The sequence below is a fragment of the Sinocyclocheilus rhinocerous genome, unplaced genomic scaffold (genome assembly GCF_001515625.1).
Source record: "Sinocyclocheilus rhinocerous isolate Xijiao unplaced genomic scaffold, SAMN03320098_v1.1 scaffold2696, whole genome shotgun sequence".
NCBI classification, from domain to species: Eukaryota; Metazoa; Chordata; class Actinopteri; order Cypriniformes; family Cyprinidae; genus Sinocyclocheilus; species Sinocyclocheilus rhinocerous.
In genome coordinates, this window is record NW_015639582.1 from 372,570 (window position 1) to 384,143 (window position 11,574).

The window sequence follows — 11,574 nt, forward strand, 5'->3', positions numbered from 1 at the left end:
ACGTGGCTTAGTCACTATATGGGCTGCAAATGATATCCAAGTTTACCATGATTTGACTTCAGTAAGACTAACTGAAACTGTGCAATTTGAGAAGAAATGTAGATTTGTATTATTAAGCTATTAAACATATTTCGCATAGTGTGCCTAAGATGCAGAAGTCTAAGCGTTGAGTTTTCAAGGACAGCATTATGGATCTGCCAAAAAAAAAAAGTGATTTCTGAGTTTTACCTTTGATAATGACCATATACAATAGTTATTGGGAGTTTATTATTGAGAACAATTTGAGACTTGCAAATTTCATTTACATCCAAATTGTTATTAATCTACACCGAACCCAACCCCCAAAGTGTTGCTATAGACTTGTTAAAACTAAAAGCTCAATCTCACGCCGTTGCCAAATCAGCCACTTTCTATATTTTGAAAAAGAAGAAGAAGAAAAAACAGTGGAAAATCTTTTTTTCTCTCTCTGTTGTTTATACAATAAAAATCAATGTGTGCAATGTTATTTGGACTCCTAACTTTCTTTAAAATATATTTGTGTTCTGCAGAAGAAAGTTAAATGATTATTTTTGGGTGACTTTTCCTGTGTGAATGCTATGATCGCCAAAGTATATATGGGTGATTCTTAGACTATGGGCACTTTTATGTTCTTTGGTCATATTTATAAAAATACATATAATTTTGGACAAATTCCTCTTTCTTAGTCAAACTAACAATAAAACCACCTTAAAATCTTTTTACTACCTTTCTATTATGATTTTTTCATACTTTTCAACCTCCTTATAGGTGTCAAAATCACTGTTTCCTCCTTGTCGCACACCCAGACTTTTAAACTTCAACAATGAAAATACAGTTTAAAAATATGACTTATCTGGTAACTATTAATGTACCTGAATTAAGCACTAGTAAAATAATTAAAATACATAATAGTATTTAATGTGAGACCACGATCAATATTACTTTCTATACAAAATATAGCTGTCGCACAGCATGTTTGGAAATGACGTAGAATAAATATATTAACTGATCAAGCAATATTTACCTTGATTTTTCTTCATTTGTTGTTGATGAAAATTTAAATTCCCTCCATGTCCAACATGTGCTCTGATGTCACTGAACATTTCCATAGAAACCACCTAAACAATCTTTCACACAAACTTTTTAAAGGGACATTACAGTGTTGTGGTTGAACAAGTTTTTTTTATTCAACTTCACAAGGATAAAAGTGCCCATAGTTGAAGAAACGCCCATATATACACTGCATATTCAGGCAGTGTGAAAGTGAGTGATGAAATCTGCCTTTTAATTACACCTGGCAGCTGTAAAACAGTTCATAGCAACACTTTGTGGTTTGGGTTCAGTGTAGATTAATAACCATTTGAATGCACGCAATTTGATTTCATGACAACAATCAAGTTTATAACCGTTCTCAATAATAAACTCCCAATCACCTTCCAATACAGCCATTGTCAAAGGTAGGCTAATACTCAATCTACACTCTAAAAAATGCTGGGTTAAATACAACCGTTTGGAAGTAACTTGCCCAACACTGTATTTAACCCAGCATTTTTTAGAGTGTAGTAACCCAGAAATCCGTTTATTTTTTGGTACAGATATTTAATGCTGCCCATGTGACAACTCAATGCAAATCTGCTGTTGCATTTCACTCATGCACATTAGACAAACTGTGAAACATTAATAGGGTAATTCATATGAATCTACATTTCTGGCAAAATTACAGTTTCAGTTAGTCAAACTATTATATTCAGTCTCTATGTTCGGAAGAAAAAAGCATGTGTAAAGCTGCAATGTTTTGAGATACTTTTACACCTATAGTATATATTTTATTATAGAAATCTACTGATAATGGTTGTTAATAGCATGCTAGTCCTACTGATGTTTGTCTTGATACAAATAGGCTACAGTATGGAACATGTTTTATCTGACAGAGAAACGGTTGTGATAAAGTGTCCTTGTATAGAGGTTTTAATTATTCTGTAACTATGTAGCCTATACAAAAACATAGGCTACTCTCCATCAGTAGCTCTACTGGACTGCCTGAGGCGAGCTTTTATGAGGAGCGTCCACTTTTCCATTCGTTTCTACAAATCACTCGTCGAACCCATTTTGCATATCCTGTGCATTTCTGCAAGAAATGAGAGATTAGTGTATTTATATCTTCTGACGCGGCCCGAATCACACGAAGCTCTTGCTTAAGTCTGCAGCGCAGCTGTAACCAGAACCTTGGAATGCGAACGCGTTTTGTTCCACCCGGCGATTCAACAACGGGAGCGAACCATTGCCGAAAACAGGGGGAGCCGATTCAGAAGAGCGGGCTTTCGTCGACTTTTAGCGTCTGTTTATCGATTTGTTGATGGGTTTGTGGGCACATATAGCCAGTTGTAACACATACGCCACATAACTTCTCTAAACGCTTCAGCATCGGCGACTCAAGCTCCATGGATAGTTTTGCGCTCCCCCATCCATAACTCAAGTCGACTTATTTGATTGACTGCTCCATATTTTTTTGTTCGATTTTTTTCTGTGGCTCCAGAAAGAACAAAAACGGGGTAATAGAGACAGAGAGGAAAAGAGGGAGAGAAAACAACAAACGCTGCTGGAAAGAAAGTGCGAGCTCAAGAGCGCTGGGAGCGACCCAGGGTCAAGACTGAGAAAAATACATATATATTTCACAGACAAAGGAGTGTCGACTTTTGCTTGCTTCTTTATTTTAGGGAAGTTGGGCACGCCGATATATATATATATATATATATATAATGCATGCAATATTAAGTTGTGCAATATAATGTGCAATATGATGCATGCAATATTAATGTGTCGCATTAATGTTTTTAATGCCTGCAACAATGCATTGCCTATAACTGCGGTTGTTGTGCACAATGGAATAAAACGTAAATATTCATAGACCATAAATGCTGATAGTTCCGTAAGTATCCGTTTTAAACGACACACGAGACGTGACCCTAATCTGTTCCAGCGGCTGGAAACTTGTAAACATAAAGCAGCATTAAATCCAGCTTGCTTAATATGAGCCATGAATGCTTATAGCCTATCCTTTAGGTTGCGAGCAGTACAGAACCAGCCCACATTTCTCCAAGAGTTTTTGGTGGATGTATGGGCTGTGAGTGCGCAAACGTTATTTAACACGAGCTATAACATGTCGTTTAACTCATGATGGTCTTTGTTCGTGGATTGTGCAGATCTTGTGCAGGAGACATGCGTACGTGTTGCATTTTGTTGATGTGAAGTTGAATTTTAAGAGCAAAGCGCTGGCTCACGCAGCGGGCTGCGCCTCCAGTCGTGGGCTTTTCCGCGGTTCTGCAGAGCTCTGTTCATTTACGCGCCGTGGCTGTGGAGAATGTGTGTCAATGTCAAAGGGAGGTGTGTCGCGGGTCCAGACAAACCCGCAAAGGCCCTTTCCAGAAACGAATGCACGCAACAAACACCGTGTCCTGGAAATGCGGCTGGACTCACTGAGATACACGGTTATCTGGCTGTCGAGTCCCCCGGCGGTTTATCTGGGGTCTTCAGTGAGTCATACAGCCTTTAAAGGGGTAGTTCACCCAAAAAAAAAAAAAAATGCAATGTTGACATTTACGCTAAAGCATGTTTTTTTTTGTCTTTTACGTACCACAAAAGAAACATTTACGCAACAATAACGATTTTTTTTTACTTGCAACAAAAAAATTACTAATTCACACTGTTGAGCTCAAAAACGCACCATAAAACTAGTTTATATGACTATATTCCATGTCTTCTGAAGTCATATGATAGCATTGTGAGAGTGACTCAAATTTCACTCATATGTTTGCAGAAAATTTTCACAAATTAGCATATTATGATCGGTATGATGTTGATTAACGCCGTTTTTTAAAAGGCAAAATGAACCGTTGTAGTTCCTGTTGTTACTCTGAACATTTCATCAGTGTTTATATTAATCTTTCAATAAAAACGAACAACAGGCAGATTCAAATTACTGAGGGTGCGTCTTAAATTAGTGAGGGTGCTCTAACCTTAAAATTATATATTAAAACTATATATATATATTAAAATGTTTGCGCCATCCATTGCTATAGCGCAAAGAGCGCTCCCTTTATAATTACTAAAAAGCTATCACTCATCTTAGTTCATCGCGATCTCACAAAGTTACGTTATAATCAATGAAGGTCTCTACGCTGCACAATGAAGCTCTTATTTACATTGCGTCAACACTGACGCGCTGTTATAATAATGAGATGATTCATGTTGCTCCAGAGATTTGAGCAGTGTGTGGATTTGAACTTAAACACCTTTTATTGGCTGTTGTGTTGAAGAAATCAACAGACATGTCTGTGATTGGCTGTATTGCTTAACGCTGCACAAACATGTTGAAATAGAAACTGATCCCCAGAGCGCAAACCATAGCGCACTGGATAGTTTGCTAAATTTGCAATGAAATGCCATTATTACAGCTTTAACTGAGGGTGCTATTGATTTCATTTGAGGGTGCTTAGCACCTGACCAACAACAGCTTAGTTTTTTCTAGTCCTCTAATTTGATTGGTCTGAGCTCCAGACAGACTGTCAGATCGTGTGTCGCTTGGTGACTCACGACACTCGATCCGGCTGATTTTCTGTGCAACTGCACTCTTTCTAGTGTGATAATTGTTTATCACAATTATTCTCCGCCTCGAAAACTATTTTTCTTTTTTTTTAGTTGATGTCATCAATCCCTCTTGTTTTTCAGCCCCTCCCCCCTCCAACTACCTCTCATGCAACAGCTGAGTTCTGGAAGTAAAAACCCATTAATTTTCTCCATCGTGGTAGTGATTTTGAGCTTACAAAACCGTTAAAGACAGACCTACTGTGAGCTACAAGCTTGTGCAAGCTTTTTACTTTCAATCTGGTCCTCACACAAAGCTGGCATATGGCTTCGAATGACTTGGAATATAGTGCACTAGTTGTATGGACTACTTTTTTGGTCTTTTCTTGTGCTATTTCGAGCTTGACGGTGTGAATCACCTTCCATTTTTGTCTCCGCAGAAAAGCAGAAACACATACAGGCTTGTAACAACATGAGTGCGAGTAAATTACATAACTTGACGTTTTAGGTGATCTGTCCCTTTAAAGACACCCAGTCTCTTAACGTGAAGTGCCTGCTGTCTTTCACAACATTACAGCTGCTCAGACTGATGTAAGAGCAGCTGGTCTCAGGACCCATTTTGAGTCTGACATTCTAAGTTATTTGGGTTCTATTCATGGGTTGGGCTTGTAGGGTAAAGAGAATTTCAACTCCTCCTTCACAGACGCAGACCACACCAGGGATGATCTCTGTGGAGTGCCATCGCTGCACTCCAGTGTTATTCTTGTAGTCTGTGCTGTGTAGTGATTGTACGGCACTCTGTGTACAACACATCATTACTACATGAGCAATGAGTAGAAGAAGAGATATTTTTAGACTGACTCAGTATAGTGTAATGACTGTAGGAAAACCATCTATCTGTCAGCAAACTCTTTTATTGGTGGTATTTATAATTTGTTTGTTCGTACTTTCCATCTAACGTTTTATCATTCCAACATTCATTGTTCTATTGTCCGATCTATTGTTATTTCTATCTATCTATCTATCTATCTATCTATCTCTATCTATCTATCTATGTCTGTCTATATATCTATCTATCTATAGTTCTATCTATAGTTCAATTGTTCTATCGTTCAATGCATCATTCTATCTATAGTTCTATCTATAGTTCAATTGTTCTATCGTTCAATGCATCATTCTATCTAGCGTTATGTCTGTCTGTCGTTCTCATTCTATCGTTCAATCTGTCATTCAATTTATCGTTCTCTCTGTAGTTCTATCGTTCTATTTATAGTTCAATCGTTCTATCGTTCAATGTATCATTCTATCTATATTCTATAATTTTTCTATCCATCCATCCGTCCGTCTATCCATCTGTCTATCTGTCGGTCTGTCTGTCTGAATTGAATGTAAATGTATAGAACACACACAAATATTGAATATGTGTATCAGAGTATAACAGCGCAAACACTGAATAAGTGTAATATTCCCAGGTGTCATTGCAGTGCAGTGTAAAAGACTGGAGTGATGAGAAGAGTTCGGGTGAAACAGACAAATGAACAGTCACTGAGGTGACGCCGCAGACTCGTGTGTTTTGTGGATCTGCTCCTGGTGGTACAAAGCTCCCTCTGTTCCCACGCATCCTCCAACCCTTCAGCTCCAGCTATTTTTGCTCTCTGTGGGTTTCTCTCCCCATTCATTCACTCACCTCGCTCTGCCCTCTTTAGCTTATACATCTGAAGGAAGAGGATAAACACTGGTTTGTAGGTGGATTTGAACCTAGATTTGTAAGACCAGTATCTTGAGTGGGATGAAATGTTTTGGTAGTTGAGATCCGGACTGTGTCTTACAGGATATTCACGATACATCTGCAATAATATTGTTGTTGATGTAAAATTGACAATCATTGTAAATATCACAATCATTGTAATGCACTTTTAATTTTCCTAATTAGACTGGTTGTGTGATCCTTCCTTGCCTTGTGACTGGTGTCTATACGATTGATAAAGGTAGGGTAGGTGATTTCGGAAGGCTAGCAATAGCAAGCTAGCTTTGAAAGCATAAGATGGCGAATAAACTTCAGGAACATAAAAAGATATAAAGTTTGAACTTTTCATTCATTTCTATGAAATGCTTGAAACGCAATGGTTCAGTAATTTGTTTGGTTCACCACTCAAAAAGTAGCATTTTTTCGTAAAATTTTGCCAAAAAAAAACCTTTTTTTTTGTTTTGTTTTTTACTATGTATTGTTATATTGGTGCATATCCAGTGCTCGAAGTGGGGCGGCACACACCAGTATCAGCCCTTCTTTTTTTCCACTTCAAGCACTGTGCATATCAATAAAAAATATTTAATGTCAGTCTGTGGAAAATATGCTTTGATGTTAAGGTATTTTTGAATCTAATTGGTCACAATGAAATAAACAACCTGCTAATTGAAAACAGTCACCCATTTGAGCTAATTCAGAGCAAATATATAAATACTGATAAATACTGATCAGTGGCTGAAAATAGACTGGGAATGTTCTATATGTTTTATATAGATGTTTTATATGTATATAAAACCCAGCCCTATTTGATAAATATTATGTAAATTACTAGTTGTCATGGCTTGTTGTAACCAGTCATTAATTAGTGCAACTGACTTAATAATGACAGTTTTGTGGTGATACTGTATTTTTGAATCTAATTGGTCACAATGAAATAAACAACCTGCTAATTGAGCTAATTCAGAGCAAATATATAAATACTGATAAATACTGATCAGTGGCTGAAAATAGACTGGGAATGTTCTATATGTTTTATATAGATGTTTTATATGTATATAAAACCCAGCCCTATTTGATAAATATTATGTAAATTACTAGTTGTCATGGCTTGTTGTAACCAGTCATTAATTAGTGCAACTGACTTAATAATGACAGTTTTGTGGTGATTTGACTCCGCCCACATGTTGCTTGTGGCTGTAGAGTTGTTTTGTGACTGTTATGCTGTGAAAGCAATTACAGAAAATAATTTTGATGCAGCGTTTGCTTGAAAGCACTTTCTTGTTTTGTCTTGTGGACTGCGTGTTACGTTATGAAACACTGAAGAGGTGCAGAATTCTGGGTAAACTGAGGGTTTACATACGCGAAGGAGTTCGAGGCGTTTCAGTGATGTCACGTCCTCATGGCCGTGGTCATAGATTACATCTGCATAATAAGATCTGGAGTTTTTCTGTGTCGTGTCCAAACGGTGACGAGCCTCCAGCGTGAAGGTCGTTCCAGGAGCGAGTGTGTGCTGGAAAAAGAACATCTTGTCTTTCAGTGATGTGGCTCTTTAATGATGCACTTCAGTTACGCAAGGACGCTTAATCACGCCGAATGTTTGATTCTCTGTAATGAGTCGAGTCATTGTGCTTTACTCATACTGGTACAAGTACACGCTGAGCCGTAATGATAGAGAGAATCAGCAAGTCATTTGATGAAATTCAGACCGCTGAGGTTCACCAAGAGTGACGAGAGTGAGATTTCTCCATACTGCTGGAGAAAAAGACATGCATGATACAAATAGATAGATAGCATCGATGGATAGATAGATAGATAGATAGATGGATGGATGGATGCATCGATAGATAGATGGATGGATGGATGGATGGATGGATCGATGGATGCATCGATAGATAGATAGATAGATAGATAGATAGATAGATGGATGGATGGATGCATCGATGGATGGATGGATGGATAGATAGATAGATAGACAGATAGATGGATGGATGGATGCATCGATAGATAGATGGATGGATGGATGCATCGATGGATGGATGGATGGATGGATAGATAGATAGATAGCTAGATAGACAGACAGACAGATAATAGTGGTTGTAGTGAATCCATCAGAGGTTTGGCTGCTCTTTTCCAGCTGGACTGATGAATGCGGCTCATCGCTGTGGGAAACACACGAGTGAAGGAGCAGCAAAACAACACTGAGCGCTTTGGCTTCTCTCCGCGTCTCCATGGCGGCTCCTGTGGCTCATTCTCTTTTCTTTGGCACCGAAACTTTGAAGATGAACAAACACAGAAACAAAGCCAAGAACAAACGGATAAACACACACACACACACACACACACACACACACACACCGCCCAGATCCGCTGCGAGCTGATGGGAGGAGATTACTTATTATTAATACTTTCTCATTTCAGGATGTGTTTGTGTTACCAGTTCAGTCATGTCAGTGTGTGTGTGTGTGTGTGTGTGTGTGTGTTATTGAGCCATTGAGTATTACAGTCACACAGGTGCTCAGGTGTGTGTGCACGATTCTTTACCAAAAACCAAAACTATAATGCACTAATAAATGTATTTATTAATGGTACTGCATATTTTGGTATATACAGAGAAATCTTAAAGATTTAAGTCTTTTTTTTTTATAAAGTCATAAGTTTAAGTATCTGAAGTTAAACAGTTTTTCTCGTTTAATCAGAGAGCTGGAGATCAGCGCATTTCACACTGATGCTTGGTGTAGTTCAGGGGGCTTTAAAGTCAGTAGTATCTGGTGTAACTGTGCTGTTTGTCTGCACTAGAGTGTCTAACGGCTCCTGCAGAGGTTTCGTTTAGTCAGCGCTGGTTTGAAGATTTTTGCTTTTCATCTTCTGGCAGTGCATCATTAAAACAAGTAGGGCATTTTTAAAGTCACACCAGTGCAACCTCTATCAATTATTGAGTCTCTCAGCAGCAGAGAAAGAGGATGAAAATGCATTTACAGAAATACATTTCATTTTTATTGCATTATTTTATTTAACTTTAACTTATTGTTTTACCTTTGAGGAGGTACCTTTACTTTATTAAATTTTTTTAGCAATTGTGTCCCTAAAGCAGAGTAAACCCACACAAACATGCATTATTTCTAATGATTGATTGATTGATTGATTGATTGGCTGTACACCGCATTAAACTCTAGATTTGACCTCTCCACACAAACTCTTTGCGGGTGTTTTCTGAAGCAGCTCGAGGTCTCTCGGCGTCTCAGCCCAACATGGCTGAACTCTTGAAATAGCACTCAGTTAACACACACTTAGCAGTAACGTCACACTACACCGTCCTCAGCTCTGGGTCACTACAACAAGGACGTTCCTCCAGACGCCCATGAGACTAACTGAGGTTGTTTCTCTTTCCTTTACATATAATATTCAATGAAATGCTTTCTTGATTGACAGTACGATGATTGCATGAAATGAACATGAAAATGTGATTGTCAATTTCTGTCGTAATGTTTTCCAAACATCGCTTGAGGTTTGCGTAGGAGCTCGGCAGTCACATGTGCCCTGAAGTCTTGAGGAAAGTAATCCACACCGATATACAACTGCTGGCCCGAGAATAGCGCGGTCACAACATATCCCAGTGTCCTTTATCATAACGGCTAAAAATACAGCCGAACCTCTAAACGTGTCCTGCCCTACTACCAAACTGAAACTTAAGCTGCAGATTTCTGCAGGCATTTGGTGCTGTAGGTCTGCAAAATGAGTTTCTTCCTCAGTTTTTTTGTGTTTTTCAGTAAAATATCTAAACATTCTTCAATCAACATGCATTTAGTTGAGAAGCAAAATGACTTAAGAAGGCGTTTCCTGAGAAAGTTTCTGATTCAAATAAGAACAAATCTCTGCCAAAACAATAAGCTTGTTTTCCCTTTGAATTGTGTTTGTTTTTCTGACCCCATTGGCAGATATGTTTTTTTTTTTCTCGTTTCAAGCATTCATTTAATTGAGTTTTTTGTTTGTTTGTTTTCTAGAAAACAATACTTAATATCGTATGTCATTTTGCTTCTCGGTACAAAAATGATAGATAGTTGGAAATAAAAGAAGGATTTATTGTGCAGAGAGCTTGAACACTTTATGCAAACTGGATGAACAGAATAAAAAAAAACATGCATTCAATACTTTGAAAATAAAATTTAAAAAAAAGTACAAACATATTCGTTATTGAGATGCAGCCATTGTAAAATCAAGGGTGAAATTGTGTCGACCCAATATTAAGCTCTGGTAATTCTCATTTCTCTCTGCGATTATGCACGTAATCAGTTTAAAAACGATACACACCCTGCTCATATCGGTGTAATCCTGTAAGTATTAGTTCTCGATACACAGAAGCACACGGCATCCTCAGCTCTTGCTGAATCATTGTTTGGGTCGACGACATACAATTTCTGTCCTCAGCTTTGACTGAAACCCTCAATATTCTCAATAACCCAGCCAGCGATCCAGTCCTCTCATCTGTACCCACAGCAGTTCAATCATAAAACAAACTCAAAACTGATCCCAGATCAGCACAGAAGGACGTCATCAGTGTCCACATGCCATCTGAGGTTAGTTTGCTGTAGTCATGGTATGTTATCTTCTTTAGCTCTGTTTTCTACACTGGATGTCAACTGTTGACTTGTTAGTGTTTGTTAAAGGGGTCATATGATGCGATTTAAATGTTTCCTTTCTCTTTGGAGTGTTACAAGCTCTTGGTGCATAAAGAAGATCTGTAAAGTTGCAAACACTAAAGTCTCAAATCCAAAGAGATATTCTTTATAAAAGTTAAGAGTCAGCCACGCCTACCTAAAACGTCTCGTTCTAACACGCCCCCACATATCTACATCACTATGTGGAAATATTAGCATAATGCCGCCCAAACGTGCACGCAAAGAAAGAAGGCGTGGTTTCAGAAACAGCAGTAGTGTTGATGCAGCCATGTCAGGGAGACGCTGTGTATTTCAGTGCGAAAGCAAAAGCACTTTATTTGGCCTTCCGAAAGTAGATGCATTTAGGAATCTTTAAGATCACTTACAACAGAACAGCAATGCATTCTATGGACGACCGTTTAGTGAACCTAGGAGAGGAGGTAATTCTGACTTTGCTATGACAATCCTGGTGCTTCTGAATCAGTTACTGTTTTGTTATTAGTTTAAGTATCTGCTATTGACTGTTCAAATGCGGAGTTCTGCGCATCATGTGTGTGTGTGTGTGTGTGT

The 11,574-nt window shown here is 38.2% G+C and overlaps 1 protein-coding gene across 1 annotated transcript in view; it reads left to right on the plus strand.

The window, feature by feature from the left end:
- The first annotated feature begins 2,232 nt into the window (after positions 1–2,232).
- Positions 2,233–11,574, plus strand: part of LOC107751524 (protein NDRG2-like) — a 50,477-nt gene continuing 41,135 nt past the window's right edge. The window contains exons 1-2 of the mRNA XM_016567264.1: positions 2,233–2,744; positions 6,641–6,646. The gene's annotated coding sequence lies outside the window, so the exon portion shown is untranslated. The remainder of the gene's footprint in view (positions 2,745–6,640; positions 6,647–11,574) is intronic.